Source organism: Rhipicephalus microplus, chromosome 6, assembly GCF_043290135.1.
Source record: "Rhipicephalus microplus isolate Deutch F79 chromosome 6, USDA_Rmic, whole genome shotgun sequence".
Lineage (NCBI taxonomy): Eukaryota > Metazoa > Arthropoda > Arachnida > Ixodida > Ixodidae > Rhipicephalus > Rhipicephalus microplus.
The window spans coordinates 173,435,037-173,451,877 of record NC_134705.1 but is presented as its reverse complement, the minus strand read 5'-3'; positions in this window follow the sequence as shown (position 1 = coordinate 173,451,877).

Here is a 16,841-nt window from a genome sequence, read left to right as displayed (position 1 = left end):
GCCCTTTCCTGCCGGCGCCAGGGCCTCGAGGAGACGTAAGACACCGGAGGGTCGCCTCCATCCTGGCTGGTCCAGGTTGCCACGTCTCGGTGGTTGCGGCCGTGAGGCGATGCGGTCGGCTCGCCGCGTTGGGACCCTGGTCTCGTTCCCTGTGAACCGGCGGGTCGTGATGGTGACGGCGAAGCCGAGAGTTGGTGACCAGGCGGCAGCGCGCGCGGACCCCCTCGGTGGCGGCGGCTCGAGTGGCTCTGCCTCGGCGTTCGCGGCCGGGCCGCAGTGGGGTAGGGCTGCCATGTGGACGTTGGTGGGGGTGGGGGCTGGCCGTAAGGAGGTGGTCTCCTCTCCTTGCTGTTCCGGCGGTGCTGTTCCCAATGGCGCTCCATCTGTTCGGTGAGAGTGATACAGATAAAGAACGACAGGTTAACAATCGCACATGTGTTGCGCGCTAACCCTTGCACCCCGCGTCGAACATATCAAACGCGGCCTACCGTGCATAGTTGCCTCCGACTGTTACGCAGGAAGTAGCGCGGTTCTGGGCTCCTGACCCGGTGTCGAACCATCTCACCCGCCGCGCGCGGCTTGGAGGGGGACTGACCGTAGTCCTCATGCGCCTCCCGTGCTATGTAGCGTTTCAAGTCACATACATGCACCGGTCCGCCGCTCGGTTTGCCTTTCATGTTCGCGAGTCGATAAACGAGCGAAGAAACTTTCTCTCGCACTCGGTACGGCCCGGACCATTTCGGTGCCAGCGAGGCAGCAAACTGTTTGCTAGCATTACTGAGAACATGATGGCGCCGCATCACCAGATCGCCCACTTCGTAGTGTACGTTCCTACGCGTGCGGTCATACTGCGCCTTCTGCTGTGCCCTAGCAGTGCTGAGATTATGTCGAGCTTTATGTAAAGCTTCCGCTAGCTTCTCGCGCAGCTGCGTTGCGTATTCAGCGCGTGCTGATGTCGCCACTGGCACTCCACTGCGGTCCGCGAGTACGGTCTCCATCGGATTCGGCAGTTCTCTCCCCAAGTTCAGAGAAGAAGGCGCATACCCAGTCGATCGGTTTACGGTCGATCGTAATGCAAAACCGATCTCTGGAAGATAGGTATCCCAGTCCTTATGTCTTTCAGAGAACGCGACAAGCATGTGCTTGATGTTGCGATTGACTCGCTCCGTGGGGTTCGACCGAGCATGGTAGGTGGTTGTTTTCTTGTGCTTAATGCCCAACGCGGCGCACGTGTCAACAAACACCTTCGCAGTGAAATAAGACGCGTTGTCTGTAATCAACTGCTCGGGGAACCCGAACCTGGTAAAAACCTCCATCAACTTCTCTAAAATCACTCGAGCCGTCAGCTTCCTAAGGGGAAAAAGTTCTACCCATTTAGTGAAGTGATCCGTGATCACCAGCAAGAACTTATTTCTGCTAGGAGTTGAGGGGTACGGGCCCATTACGTCACACGCTGCGATTTGCCAGGGAGTCTGACTGTTAATCGGTTGCATGAGGCCGGGCGGACGTCCTCCTCGCGGCTTGACGCTTTGGCACACACGACATGAACGGGCGTAGCGAATCACATCCCGCTTCATACCTGGCCAGGTAGCGAGGCGACACAACTTAGCGTAAGTCTTAGGGCCGCTCGCATGCCCACCAATGCACGAGTCATGAAAGTAGCGAAGAAGCGCTCCTCTCAACGCGCGCGGTATCACGACTTTAAATGACTCACTTGTGTCATCGTCGGATGGAATGTACCTCAGCAGGACGCCGTCAGAATCTAGCAGATATGAATCCAGCGCGCTCACAGCACTACCAGCTGTTGCCGAGCGCTCCGCACCGACAGCAATACCAGCTGCCCCCTTGTGCGCGGTGGCCTCACTACCACCCGGCTCCCGGAGCCCGTCGAACACCTTTCGACAAAATGGATCTTTCTGCTGAGCTTCTAACAGCTCCCTTCTGCTGAAAACAATCCCTGCGCTAACGACAGCCTCTACGTGGTTCACGCTCTTAGCTCGAACTAACGTTTGCTCCGCTGTTTGCGTTAGCGCGAGTGTCTCGCTCTCAGTTCGTTCCGAATTAGTCGCGTGACTTGCCTCGTGTCGAACTGGAGCACGCGATAGTGCGTCGGCCGCGGCATTGTTCTTACCCTTGCGGTAGCGGACGGTGAAGTCATAACGCTGCAGCAACAATGCCCAACGCGCCAATCGGCCACTTGGTTCGTTCAAACGCCTCAACCACGTGAGCGCCATGTGGTCCGTTTCAATCACAAACGCAACTCCGTCTATGTAAAAGTCAAACTTACGGAGAGCAAAAACTATCGCCAGACACTCTTTCTCGGTTACTGAGTAGTTCCTCTCCGCCGGTGTCAACGTACGGCTCGCGAACGCAATCGGTCGGAGGGAACCTCCATGCTCCTGAAGCAAAATTGCTCCTAAGCCCAGGTCGCTTGCATCGGTGTGAATAACAAACTCCCTGTTCAAATCGGGTAGCTGCAGCTGAGCCGTGTTGGCCAGCAACTTCGTGAGGCGACGCAGTGCGGCCTCTTGCTCTTGGCTCCAAGCCCAACGCTCACCATTCCTCAAGAGCTTCGTTAAAGGCGCCTGCACTGCCGCGCAATCTGGAATGAATTGGCGATAAAAATTCACCATCCCCAAAAAGCGCCTCAGCTCACCGACATTGTTCGGCGATGGATAGCTCACTATCGCTTCAAGCTTACCCTTATCCGGCAAAATGCGACCCTCGTCAAGCGTAAATCCCAATAATGTTATTCGGGTCGCCGCTATCTGAGCTTTGTTTGGGTTCAAAGTGATGCCCGCAGACCTCAGCCGTTCTAGAACGTCTCTCAAGTGGCGCACGTGCTCTTCGAACGTTTTCGAGTAAACCACTATGTCGTCTAGATATGCGAGTGCGTGCTGCCACTTTGCATCTCCCAAAACACGGTCCATTAGCCTCTGATACGTAGCGGGAGCGCCCACCAAGCCAAACGACATTCTCCTGAATTGGAAAAGTCCTCTGTGGCACGTGAAAGCTGACTTCTCTTTATCCCGCTCGTCCATCTCAACCTGAAAATATCCGCGGCTAGCATCGAGCGTTGTGAAGTACTTCGCCCCGCCTAGATTGGATACTAACGATGAAATGGAGGGAAGAGGATACGCGTCCTTCTTCGTAATTTCATTCAGCCTGCGGTAGTCTACACAAAGGCGATACGTATCATCTTTCTTTGGAACTAGAACTACCGGGAAACCCCATGGGCTGTTTGACCTCTCAACTACGCCTGTTTCGATGAGTTCGTCCAAGGCGGCGTCTAGTGCTTTCCGCTTAGCTAAGCTGATTGGTCGGGGATTGCATTTCCAAGGGCGTGCCTCACCCGTGTCAATTCTATGCTTAACCAGCGTAGTGCGGCCGGGACAGTCAGTAAACATCGCGTCATATTCGTACAACAGCGACGACAGCTGCGCTCGTTCCCCCTCTAGTAGGCTCTGTGCCTGTACCAAAAGCGGGTGCACTGCCCTTTCCTGCAGCGCAGCACATTGCTCCGGCGGGGCGTTTACTCGCTTTCTCGGCGCGCTTTCCTCCTCGCGTACTCGCGCCTCTCCCTGCGATTGGCATGCTTTTGTCAATGCGGAGGCCTTCGAGAAAAGCTTCAGCGCGTCTCCGTCGCGCTCTCGGTAACCACCGTTTGCAATGTCAATGACAATACCCGACTTAGCGAGGAAGTCTCGACCCAGGATTAGAGACATTGACAGCCCTGGAAGATGCACGAAACGTTGTCGCCTCACGCGTCTGTCCCAGCGGATCACTAGCCTAGCCGCGCCGCTCGATTGTGCTGTGCCCGTAGCTAGACGGAAGATGGTGTTGCTTTGCCTCAAGCGGATGTTGTTCTCGCGGAGATGGTGCAACACATCGTCACCGAATAAAGAAGCGCTTGCCCCAGTATCCAAAAGTGCTACGAACTTTTTCCGAGCTATCGTTAACTCGATTAGCGGCGCGGGCGAGTCTACGGCATCACCTGCGCGACAGACCGACGGTGCAAGTGATCCGAACGCATCGGTAGGATTACTAATCGCCGCGCGGGGTCCCATGTGGATCACCGGCGGCGCCGTCCGTTTCCCGAACCGCGCGTTTGCTCCTGACCCGGCGTGCGGTCGCATTCGCGAGCGATGTGCCCTGGCGCGCCGCACCGATAGCAAGGACCGCGGACACCACGCCGGTTCGCTCGTAACTCGCCTCGATCAGGTGGTCCTCGCTCTGGATTGCGCCGCTCGTTAGGCCTCGCGTCAACCACGTGCTCCTGCCTTGGAATGTCACGCGCAGGGGCGGCGTGTGCCGTACGGAGCGCGTAAGCGTAGGGGTCTAAAGCGCGGTTTGACAGCTCCCAACCGCGTGACACGTGCTCATCAGCGTACGATGCTGATGCGTTACCCCTAAACGCTTCTGAAGTCACTGCGCCGCCGTTCCATGCACAGCGAGGCTCGATTGACTGCGCGGCGGGCGGAGGGGGGCGATACGAACGCGCTGCGAGGATGTCCCCTTGTATGCGCTTCGCCTCGGTGGCGAGCTCTTCGAGGTCTGCGAACCTGCATCCCCTGAAGTGCGCCGCGAAAGTCGGGTGCGCCTGTCGGGTAACACGCTCGACCTTTTCCGCGTTGGTGGCGTGAGGGTTCGCGAGACGATACAATTCGTCCATCGCCCGTACGTATTCCAGCAAGGATTCGTCCGGATGCTGGGTGCGCAGCTCCAACTCCCTCCGCAAACGCCACTCATAATTAGCCGGTAGGAATTCGCCGCGAAAGCTTTCGCGGAACTCTTCTACCGTACGGGCGCGATGTCCGGTTAGTCGGAACCACCGAGCCGCTTGCTCCGTGAGCGACACCGGGACCACGCGCTCGAGAAGTTCGGCATCAGAAAGACCCGTCGCCTGCTGATAATGGAGCAACCGGTCGAGATACTCGTTGGCGCTCTTGCAGTCGTGGTAACCCGTGTAGGTCGGAACGTCTACCTTGACACGTGGTCGCACATTTTGCACGGGGGCCTGCGCTGTGTTCTGCAGGGCGCTCGCGAGGCTTTGCATAACTGACAGCGCATTCTGTAAGAGTACCTCGCTCGAGGGCAAACTGTTGCCCGAAGACTCGCCTATAGTTGAGGCGCGTGTCGTAACTTGTGGCGGCGCCTCTCTGTTCGCGTCGCGAGATGCCGGAGCGCCATGCGGGCCGCTCTCCGTCGTAGGCCTACTCTCTGCTAACGCGGTCTCTGCACCCTCCTGATCATCCCGCGTGAAACGACCAAGCTCTACGCTGTCGGAAAGTCCTAACAGTACCCCCGCGTTAGCCAAAGGATCGCCACTCTGCGACGCGACATCCGACAACATTGACAAATCTTGGAATTCCGACATGCCTATTATCCTACGTGTGGAAGAGCGCCCTGGCACTTGCTCGCGTCCACAGAACTAGCCGCGTTGCCAAATTCGTTACGTTGGGCGCCAGATGTTGGGGGACCGTCCTATGTACGGCTGACGCAGAAGCCTATAGCTAATGTTTCAGCCGCACACAGTCGTTCCGTGCACGGTTAACGTCCCCCAACCGTAGCTTGCCTCATTGCAGCTACTACTACGGGTTCGGGCGAATAAGGCAACTGGCCAGATCAACAACAAACACTTTATTGCTAAGCGTTAGCAATCGCGCGTCACTGTCGCGGGGAGATACTACAGATAACAAAGGTGTTGACGCTTACACCTCGGTCGTGGACGTCCTCGGCTCGCAGGAGGGGTTGCGGGTTCGTCCTCCTGGGATGGTCGCTGGTGTCAGAGAGCGAGCGCCCGTTTGCCCGCTCGTTTTGTTCCCCGACCCGATTTCCCTCTCCCTGACGAGAATGGTACCTTTCCTCGCTGAGGGAGAGGGGAACCTGTTCCTGGCGCCGGGAAAGGGGGGGGAATCGCACGCGCCGGCCGTGGGGGAAGGGGTCCCCGCAACCAGGCGCGTGCGCTGCCCTAAAAGGGAAAGGGAGGCTGGGCGCACCTGCTCCCCACAGTACACGTCAGTAACTCTACCAACTTTCCAAAAAGTTATGGGCACCTTGTCTTCCTTAATGACGACTACATCGTTAACCTTAAGCTGGTTGCAAGGCTGTACTCGCCTAATGTGTGCACTCCTCAAGCACAAGAGGTAGTCTTTATACCAACGCTTCCAAAAATCAGCCATTATTTGCTGCCTGTACTTCCAATGCTTTAAAGTATCGGAGCGAGTTCCCGACGTTTCAGCAGTATTAGCACTAGGCAGTGTAGTAGACTTCCTACCGGTTAGAAAGTGCGAAGGTGTAAGTACAGCTGGATCGGTAGCGTCAGCGGAGAGGTACGTTAATGGCCTAGAATTCACTACATTTTCTACTTCGGCAAGAATGGTCACAAGCTGCTCGAAATCAAAGCAACCTTTCCCTAGAATTTTCCGTAGGCAGCTTTTAACAGTGCGAATCATCCTCTCCCAAAATCCACCCCACCAAGGACTACGTTCTGCAATGAATTTCCAGGTAATGTGGTTAGTAGAGCAAAAGTCCTGTACTTGGAAGTCTCTCAAAGCTCTGTACATCACTTTTAAGTCGCGACTGGCAGCATGAAAAGCTAGAGCATTGTCGGAATAAATAACACTAGGCAAGCCGCGTCGCGACACAAACCGACGGAAAGCCATTAAAAATGACCCCGCCGTCATATCGGAGCACAACTCCAAATGGATCGCCCGAACGACGGCACACGTAAAAATAACGATATAGGCCTTCACGGGACTGGTTCCTTTCACAAAAACGGGACCAGCAAAGTCAACACCCACAACTTGAAAAGGGTGTGATCTCTTAACCCTGTCGGTCGGCAGTGGTGCGGTAGGGGCTGTTGCAGGTTGGAGCTTGAATCTAGCACACACTTTGCACCTAGAGAGCACTTTTTTCACACACTGGCGGCCCTTAATCACCCAAAAACACTCGCGTAGCTCTGAAAGGGTATCGTTTACACCACTGTGCAGCAGGCGCCGGTGCGTGCGGTCGATGATGAGGTATGTGCAGCGGTGGTCAGCTGGTAGTAGAATCGGGCACCTCACGTATTCTGATGTTTTTACGTTGTCAAGCCGGGTCTTGATTCTTAAAATCCCATCATTGTCCAGGAATGGATGCAGATCACGAATTCGGGATGCCTTAGCTAATGGTTGGTTTTTTAACAATGAGGCGAGTTCTATACTAAAGGCTTCCGCTTGTGCATTCTTCATCCATGTAAACTCGCCTTCTTTTATCTCAGGGGCAGTGAGTGGGCCCATCAGACGACGACTGGTGTGCACTCGACAATTGTGAATAAATCTTCGAATCCAAGCTGTGATTCTAACAACTCGTATCCAGCTGCTGTACTTGTCGAGCTCGAAAAGTGGCTCTGCTTGCGCGCATTGACAAGCCAAAACTGTTGTGTCTTCGTCGTTTGATCTACATAGTTCATCCGTTGACTCATGAGGACCAGCTTCACTTGCCGGCCACGTTTCTTGGGTACCAGATAGCCAGTCAGGCCCATGCCACCATAAATCGCTTGTACAAAGGTGATGCGCTGATATCCCTCTTGTAACTAAATCGGCTGGGTTTGTCTTTCCAGAGCAATGTCTCCAGCGACTCGGGTCTGTGAGCCCTTGGATCTCAATTACCCTGTTACAAACGAAGGGCTTCCACTTGGTGGCTGTAGACTTGATCCAACTCAAGCAAACTTGGGAGTCGGTCCAGCAGAAGTATTCTATATTTGTGTGTGGCAAAGTATCCACAAGTAGCTTAAGAAGTCGAGCTCCAAGAACCGCAGCGACGAGTTCCAGGCGTGGTAGAGTGAGACCCTTGATTGGAGCGACCCGAGACTTAGCGAGCAGCTGCTGGAGTCGAACCGCTCCGGTACTGTCTTCCACTCGTATGTATGCCACTACTCCGTAGGCACACGGGCTAGCGTCCGTGAATATATGCAGCTGGTGAGTGCTTTTATCAGGGCTGCTGTTGTCTAGTTGATACCTCTTGGTTCTAAAGTCTTTGAGGTCTTGAAGTTCGACAGTCCACTTGTCCCACTCGATCTTCAATGTCTCGGGGAGAACGCTTTCCCAGTCGAGTCCTTGCATCCATATCTTCTGAAAAAGTATTTTAACTCGAATGGTGAACGGTGCTAGCAGTCCCAAGGGGTCGAAAATTCGTGATGAAGCCTGAAGCACAGTTCGCTTGGTACAAAGTCCCGCTTTTAAGACTTTCGTCACAGAGTCAATTTTCACCGAAATGGTGTCGTCGGTGTAGTTCCAGGATAGCCCAAGAACCTTAGATTGTGTGACCTGCTCAGCTGCCGTCTCTCCTGCTTGCTTGAGCTTCTCTCTTAACAGGTCGCAGTTTGTTGACCACTTCTGCATTTTCATTCCGGCCAGCTCCATTATGGCCTTCGTCTCTTCGTAGAGTTGTAGCGCTTCTTTTGTCGTTGAAGCTCCGAAAACTAGGTCATCGACGTAGAAGCTTGCCTTCAGTTTTGCGGCCGTTACTTGGTAAATTTGTTCAACGTGATCGAAATGGTATTTCAACGTTGCAGATAATAGGAAAGGGCTTGCGGAGGTGCCGAATGGAACTCTGGTCATTCGCATTTCTTGTATTTTTGGCAGTGGTCTGCCTGACATTGGTAGCCCTTCAAACCACAAGAAACGAAGAGCATCTCTGTCTTCTTCTCGAATGCTGATTTGTAGAAACGCCTTCTGCACGTCTGCTGTAATTCCGATGGCGAAAAGGCGAAACCGGATCAAAACCTTGAAAAGGTCAGCATTCAGATTAGGACCTTTTTCGAGTTGTTCGTTGAGAGAACAAGCTCCTGATGCATGCGATGATGCGTCGAAGACTACGCGAAGTCTCGTCGTCGTAGATGTTTCGCGGATTACCTCTCGATGTGGCATGTAGTATAGGTGCTGTGTACAATAAGGGGCATCTTCAACTTTTTCAGCATGACCGTCCACCTCATACTGCCTGATAGCCTTATCGTAGGCTCTCATGGCTTCGTCGTTTGGTGACAGCCGCTTGACGAGTCCATGGAGCCTCGAAAGGGCTACTTTGCGATTGTCGGCCATGTCGACGAGAGGTGATTTCCATGGCAACGCAACTTCATAGCGTCCTTTCCGAAGCCTGGTAGTGTTGTTGAATTCTTCCAAAATATCTGCGTTGCACTGAGACGTCGGCGTGTCGGCAATTCCGATAGCATCGAGGTCCCAAAATCTTTGTAATGGGAAGGCGATCTGGTCGTCTTCGTGGGAACCTGTTCGAAGAACACATACTTGGGTGCTTGCTTTGTTACTCGTGCTTCCACCACCAGATAAGGGGCCTTGGAGAGTCCAGCCCATCTTTGTGTTAATGGCGAGTAAGGCAGGGTTTTCTTCATCCCACCTCACTTCACTCGTGTTGGGCATCAACTTCCAAAGCTGGTCCGATCCAATGAGGACACTCACACCTGGCTCACAATCTACACTCGGGTAAACGACTGCGTCAGCCAGATGTTTCCCCTCCGCTGCGATGGCTTGAAGAAGACGACTCTGCCTTGGTGCTTCAATCATCTCCTCGCAAATAAAGGGCACCACTATGGCCTCAATGTCAATGGTTAGGTCGTCGTGCTGACTGCGGAGCGTGATCTTGACCATTTTGAATCGTCGGGTTGGGTCGCTCGCTCTACCAAACGCACTGATGGCGAGTTCGGTCTCGGCAACAGCAGGTAGACTTAGCTTGGAAGCGACGCTCTCAGTGACGAACGTTCGCTGGCTTCCGTTGTCGAGAACACCGCGTATATAGCAACAATGAGATGAAGTCGTTACCCAAGCTCGAAAAGTCTGGAGAAGAACATCATTGATGAGTCGGGGAACTGAAGCTCTCTGAGTGGAAACTTGCACCGTAGCATTCGGTTTCTTCTGAGCATTAGTCACTGATGGTGTTTCAGAACTACTAGCATTGCACATCGAGGAGGCGTGTCTGCGCTTGCATGCTTGGCAGTGCACTCTCCGCCGGCAATTGCGGACCAGATGTCCTTTTGACGTGCACCGGAAGCATCGACCGTCTGTTACAAGTTTGTTGCGCTTCTCGGCCAGAGTCATGTCACTCGTGCAGTCCTCTGTCTTGTGATCGGTAGCAGCGCAGAAAAAACAGGACGAGGGGGAAGATAGTGTCTTGTTTTGAAGAACGGATGCTGTAGGAGTCGCGGACTGCTTCTTGAATGATCTATTTAATACAGGTACGCTGTTGTTCGATGTCGTTGGCAAATTGTTCACTAAAGAACTCTTTTCTCGACATTCAACTTCGATGCGGAGAAATTTCATCAGCTGCTCAAGTTCCTGATCAGATGAAGCCTGGCTCGTTTCCGTCGTGTTCTCCATACTTTCTTTTTTGAAGTATTCTACGACAATGTCAGCTGGTATGACTTTGAGCAGAACTTCATTCAGCATAGCCGCATAGGATGACTCCGTGATTCCAAGACTACGCAGTCCCCTCCTGTTTAGTTGAACTGTGTCGAAAAGCTTGCGCAGAGCAGTGACATCACTCGCTAATTTCACTGGTTTGAGCGTGCGCAAATTTCCTAAGTACTTCTGCTCAATGACTTTCTTGTTTCCAAACCGACGTTTCAAAATTTCCAGCGCGTCATCGTAACAAGAATCTGTCACCTGAATACCGGCGACGGCCTGAGCTGCAGGTCCATCTAGAAGTGAGGCCAAGTAGTGAAACCGGTCTGTGTTGGACAGCCTTGGGTTCTCGTGCACGGAGTGCAGGAACATATCCCAAAAGGGTTGCCACTTGATCACGTTTCCATCGAAACGAAGAAGCTCCAGCTTGGGAAGTCGTGCGCCGAACTCACGTTGTGGAAGTCGTTCATGCTCGCTCGGTGCACCCTCACAGGTCCTTGCGCCCATGGCTGGAGTTGTAGACGACGCCGGCGTAGCAGAAGTCTTCAGAACTTCAATGTGGTGCTCGAGCAACGCCAGAGTACTGTTAGCGGCGTCATCGTATTGCATGACCACCTCATAGTCGTCTGCCGCCAGGTCGTCAGTGATCAGGGTTTCAACCTCGTTGTTCAAGGCTTTAAGTTCCACGTTGCTGGCGCGTAGGCGGCCGTGCAGCATTCGAAGTCCAGAAAGCTCGAACTCATTGGACTGGAGCACCTGGTTGACCTCGTTGATGATTCTCGTGTTCATCGATCGCCGCGAGGCCCGCTTGCTCTTCGCTCGCTCCATGTCGGTCTAGCTCGCAGCGCAGCTCACCCACACCAGGAATGAAAGGCTCGGGTCGTTGTAGGCTTGATTCCCGGGTCGTCGGCACCAAAATCGATGTGGGAAAACCACGCTTCGGAGTTTAAAGGCACCAAATGAAGGAGACGCAAACGCCAGCATCCATGGTAAAAGAGCGTGTTCTATTTCCTTGCTGGTCTCTTCTTCTTCCTCGTCGTTCTCCGTCCCTTGGTGCGCGCGCTATTCGCGCGGGAGGTTCAAACAATTTCCAACAGCTTTCTCACCAGTGAACCGACGACCGGTACAGAAAAGGACGGCACTGAGAACAAAAGACTCTTCAAGTGACTGTTCTGCGTAGTGCGCAGAAAAGGCGGCTTGCTGTCGACGGCATTTTCGCAGCCGCCATGCGCCGTGCCATAATAATGAAGAAGAAGAAGAAGAAGAAGAAGAAGAAGAAGAAGAAGAAGAAGAAGAAGAAGAAGAAGAAGAAGAAGAAGAAGAAGAAGAAGAAGAAGAAGAAGAAGAAGAAGAAGAAGAAGAAGAAGAAGAAGAAGAAGAAGAAGAAGAAGAAGAAGAAGAAGAAGAAGAAGAAGAAGAAGAAGAAATCTTTATTTGTCGCAAAAAATATACACGCATTGGGGTAGTGCGTGTATATTCAATTACCACCAAGCCTTCAGCATGGTGGTAATTGAAGTATAGAAGGAAGGGGGGAATAAATAAAATGGCGCCTGCCACCGCGGCACGAGTACCGAGGGACACCAAGTCATTATATCGGCGGGAAGAAGCATGGGCCCCGAAATAATCCTTATGCGCCGCCGGTTCACCGGACAAGAAATTTAAAAAAAGAAACAGTGAAGAAAGTGTGCGTGAGTCAGGGATCGAACTGTACACCAGCTCCAGCGAATCTGTTAATTGACCGACGCACGTATACGACGATACTGCTAACAAAAGAATTGACGTCAAAGTGTATACATAGCTCTCGCTGGCGTTACCATGGTCGCCATCTTGGGGTACCAGCTGGTAGTGATGCTGCGTGAATTCTTACTGGAACGCGTGCAGCAAGAAATGGTAGCATCAGACTATAGTGCTCGAGCCCACTCCTTTTTATTTTGTTAGTTTGTTTTTTTTCCCTCCCTGGCACAGACGTTGAACAGAAGGAAGCGGGGAGAGAACACAGCAGAACGCAGGGACCAAACGACTGACTCTCTGTCCCCTCCTGCACTCACACTGTCCAGTGAGATAAAAATTCACGGAGATCGCCATCTTCAGATACCCATCGCAGATAACATGTCTGTGACGTCACGCCCATGTTATGTATATGAAGTTCTTATTGGCGGCACCGTGGTCGCCATCTTGGGATTCCAGCTGGTCGAGACGCTGGGTGACCGCTTACTCGAACGCGCGTAGCAAGAAACTGTTAGGTCAAATTAGTCTTTCTGGTCACTTTGCGTAAAACAGACTAGGACGAAAGAAAAAGTAAGCACGGTCAGTCCTCGTTTGTTTCACGCAAAGTAGCTAAAAGGTGAATTCGTTCCAACTATAGTCCGGCTATCGGTTTTGCATAAGATCAGTGCTAGTGATCCCTCGTATTTCTTTGCGTTCACCCTTGGTGCCGCTGGCAAATGGAAGAAAGCGGAGAGAGCACCAAAGAACGCGGAGATTGAACTACTGCGTGCCCTCTCCAGCACTGACCCTTTCTAACGGAAAAAAAAAAGAAGGCACGATGGCCGCCATGTTGAGGTACCCATCTTGGAGCACCTGTCTGTGTCGTCACGGGAAAACTACGTACAATTCGTCTCGGCTACTCATTATGCAGTCAGATAGAAAAAATGTTTGAAGGTACGAAAGGTCGGAAGAAGCCAATCGGCCCCAAAATCTTCGGAGAGCTAGGGGAGCTACCTTTCGGGAATGAGATACTCCTTCGGGTATACCAAGAATGACGCTCATTGATCTTCACATACTCGTCAATGACCTATCTGGATATTGGTTTAGTTCGATTGGTCAGTTCACTGCGCTAGTTGGATTGGTCAGTGTACTGAGTGTCAATCCTGCTCTATATACTCCGGGGTTTCTCAGTGCAATAAACTACGTTGCAAGTTGCCAAGTTTGTGACCGCTCGTCTTCGCACAAATCGTGCAATATGGAGCCGTCCGTGCGTTTAAACCTTAACGTGTACTTACAGCTTCTAAGGATTCACACTACTAGCGGCAAGAACGAGGGGTGCGAACGACCTTCGCACCATAGAGTTGCCTAAATATACACCAGAGGGAACTCATGTGCCTTCACTTGAACTCCGCCTTCACTGAAGGCGGAGTTCAAGTGTCTTTAAGTTTTTGTGAACTTGCTATGGTCTAATGCAAAGGAAAAATGCATTTATCCTTAATGTTCTTCTATACTGTCAAGCGCGATAAGAAGGTCTTCAGGCAAGAAATACCACGCAGTCAGAGAGACTGACGTAGGTCTCTCAATATAGCAGCGACAAAGTGAGCAAAAAAAAGAGGGAAAAAACAAGCGGGATTGTGCGCTGTCTCAAACGACTTCGTTTGTTTCCGCCGCCGTTCATGACCAGGTGGCAATAAATCGACAAAGCAAACTCCATAAGTGCCAAAAGAAGTCCCCAACGATGTACTAGTTTTTTGCTTCTTGTTTTTTTTTTCTGTAAACTTCCGCCCATCGATCGCACACCTGTATACACTCCTGTACCAGACGTTCAAAAGACATCTCCAGAAGGCCCACTGTGTAATAACCCGGCCCTCGGCGGATGGCCTATATGAACCGCTACGAAAAAGCTGTCCGCTTTTTCGATCAGGATAAACGATCTTCGACCATGGAGGCCCAATATTCCCGGCCGTGTCCCCAGCAGTAAAAGTGCACTCCTATACCACACTTTTTACCGGTTGCCTCGTTTTTTTGTTTCGGCGCTTTATCGAGGATGCTATACGGAGAAGCACAGGGTGCGGAATCGAAAGAGCGAGTTGGCGTGCGAAGAATGCCCAGAGAAGTGGCGCGTGCGCCTCCTACATCACACGACGGAACACATCGATAAGCGATTGCTGAAAGTGCAAAGCAGTATAGCTGAAGAATGTAATATTAACGGGGGGGGGGGGGGGTGAATGGGGGCTGTGTTAGCGCCTTTTTCCTTCATCTTTTAACGACCTAAACAAGAGAGCGAAGACAAAAAAGTTAAGATGAATGCGCAGTAGAAGCGCTAAAAAACATACCCCCCCCCCCCCCCACCGAGTGCAATCGAAATAAAACGTAACACTTAAGTCGAGGCCGACGTATTTACGAGCCCAGTAATTATCCACGGAGGCTGTCTTTACTCGCACTTTCGGCGTGAACTCTGGCGGCGTTCGATGGGAGCCATGGTGTTATAAAGCCGCTGCAACACTGTCAGGCGAAAGCAATAGAGAGTTTCAGTACCGGGTCTTCAAAGCTCTTGCACGCTTTTGTACTCTCACTGCCGGCAGCTGGGAAACGGAGAAAAGCCGAGAGAGTTCGCAATGTTTTTTTTTTTTTTCGAACTATTGGGGAGTTCCAATGTCGTGGAGCCGTTCGTACCAGGAGCTCTCGAGTTCTTTTGTACTCTACCCCGTTTCGACTGTTGGCCAGCCGCACCCAAAAAGAGTACTAGTGAATGAAAAATCTTAGGTGGGGGCAATGGGCGTCGCAATGGGGTTGCAAAAAGGGCACTTGCCACTCTCAAGCCGCACCAGCCCTTGCCCCCTACCAAAGATGCACCAGGGCTCTCCTACACTCCAGGTGTCGTTAAACGTAGTTATGATGCTTCCCCCCCCCCCCCTAAGTCAAAACCCTGCCGACGGCTATGGTGGGGGCACCAGTACGCAAACTCTCATTTCGGGGGTGGCACGCCTAGCGTCTGATTTGTGGGAATTTTTTTTTAATCGTTGCTCAATTTTTTAATCGTTCGTATCTACATGGATTCGGCTATATATATGTCTGAAACATTGATTGATTGATATGTGGATTTTAACGTCCGAAAACCACCATGTGATATGAGAGACGCCGTGGTGGAGGGCTCCGGAGATTTCGACCACCTGGGGTTCTTTAACGTGCACCCAAATCTGAGCACACGGGCCTACAACATTTACGCCTCCATCGTAAATGCAGCCGGGATTCGAACCCACGACCTGTATGTTTGAAACAGCGAGTGAACAAACGATGACCACAACCACACACAAGTTGAGATCTTTCTTCTTGTTTTTTTTTTCTTATTTTTTTACAACGCAATTTCTACAAATATTGTGACTCTATGGTAGAACACCTGCTTACCACGCAGACGTCCTGGCTTCGACGTCTTCCTCTAACCAATTAATTATTATTATTATTTTATTTGAATTTCTAGATATACTGGTGGCGGACAGGACTGCTCACAACCAACGACGTCGATGACGAAACTTTCGCAAAACGAGCTCTTTAACGCTATCGCGTTAAAACCTACTGGACAGGCCGGCGGGTATGACATATGCTGCAGACGCACAACTAGCTTCCGCAATTGGCCCGACTTTGTTAGGACAGGTCAAACGATAAACTTCGAGGTATTTCTGCCACCTTGCGAGCATCCAGGCATGCTTAGAGCGGAAGAAGGAGATTTGATTGATTTGTGGGGTTTAACGTCCCAAAACCACTATTTGATTATGAGAGACGCCGTAGTGGAGGGCTCCGGAAATTTCGACCACCTGGGGTTCTTTAACGTGCACCCAAATCTGAGTACACGGGCCTACAACATTTCCGCCTCCATCAGAAATGCAGCCGCCGCAGCCGGGATTTGATCCCGCGACCCGCGGGTCAGCAGCCGAGTACCTTAGCCACTAGACCACCGCGGCGGGGCACGGAAGAAGAAGAATGACTCACCTTGGCGTACTCGAACTTGAGGGTGCAGCAACCGGAATAGATGTCTGCCCCGTTGAGAGACTTCTTGGCACGCACTGACAAACCTTTTAGTTTTTGGGAGCGTGCAGTCAAGGCGCAGACAGGCAAGCTTCATTGAGTGGCACATAAACAAACAAACTACGCTCGCAGAAAAATAAACAAACAGACGCGCTCTTAAAGAGGAGACGCGTGGCATGAAAGGTCACCTTGAAGACACAAGCATAAAAAGCAAGCACGCAAACTCACGTGCAAATAAGAAGGTGACGTCATCGTTCTATAGAAGCGATGTCATTCATGCAAGAGGAAGGTTAATGATGAAAAAAAAATTAAAGCCAGTGAAATCGGCGAAGATGCCAGCCGCTGGAATGGTAACAAGTCAGAGCTGGCATCACCGCCGCAATCGCTGTTGGCTTTTAATTCTTTTTCGTTTGTTTTTTCAGGCTTCTGCGTTTCCGGGAACTAAGTGACACTCTTTCGTTCATCTGGGCGTGGGTATATATAGGTTATTGTCACTTGAACATGTCTTTGCTCTGTCCTGTACTAATTGACAGAACATTTTGGTCATACCGACTTTTCTGGAGAATAGACTGAAACATTGCGTAGTGAAAAATAGGGACGCACTGAATTAGTGGCTGCAAAAATTTTGAAGTATCTATTTATAAGCACAGACACGACATAAAACATTCCTCTGTTCAGTTTTATGTGTGTCTAGGCGACCACTAGCTCCGC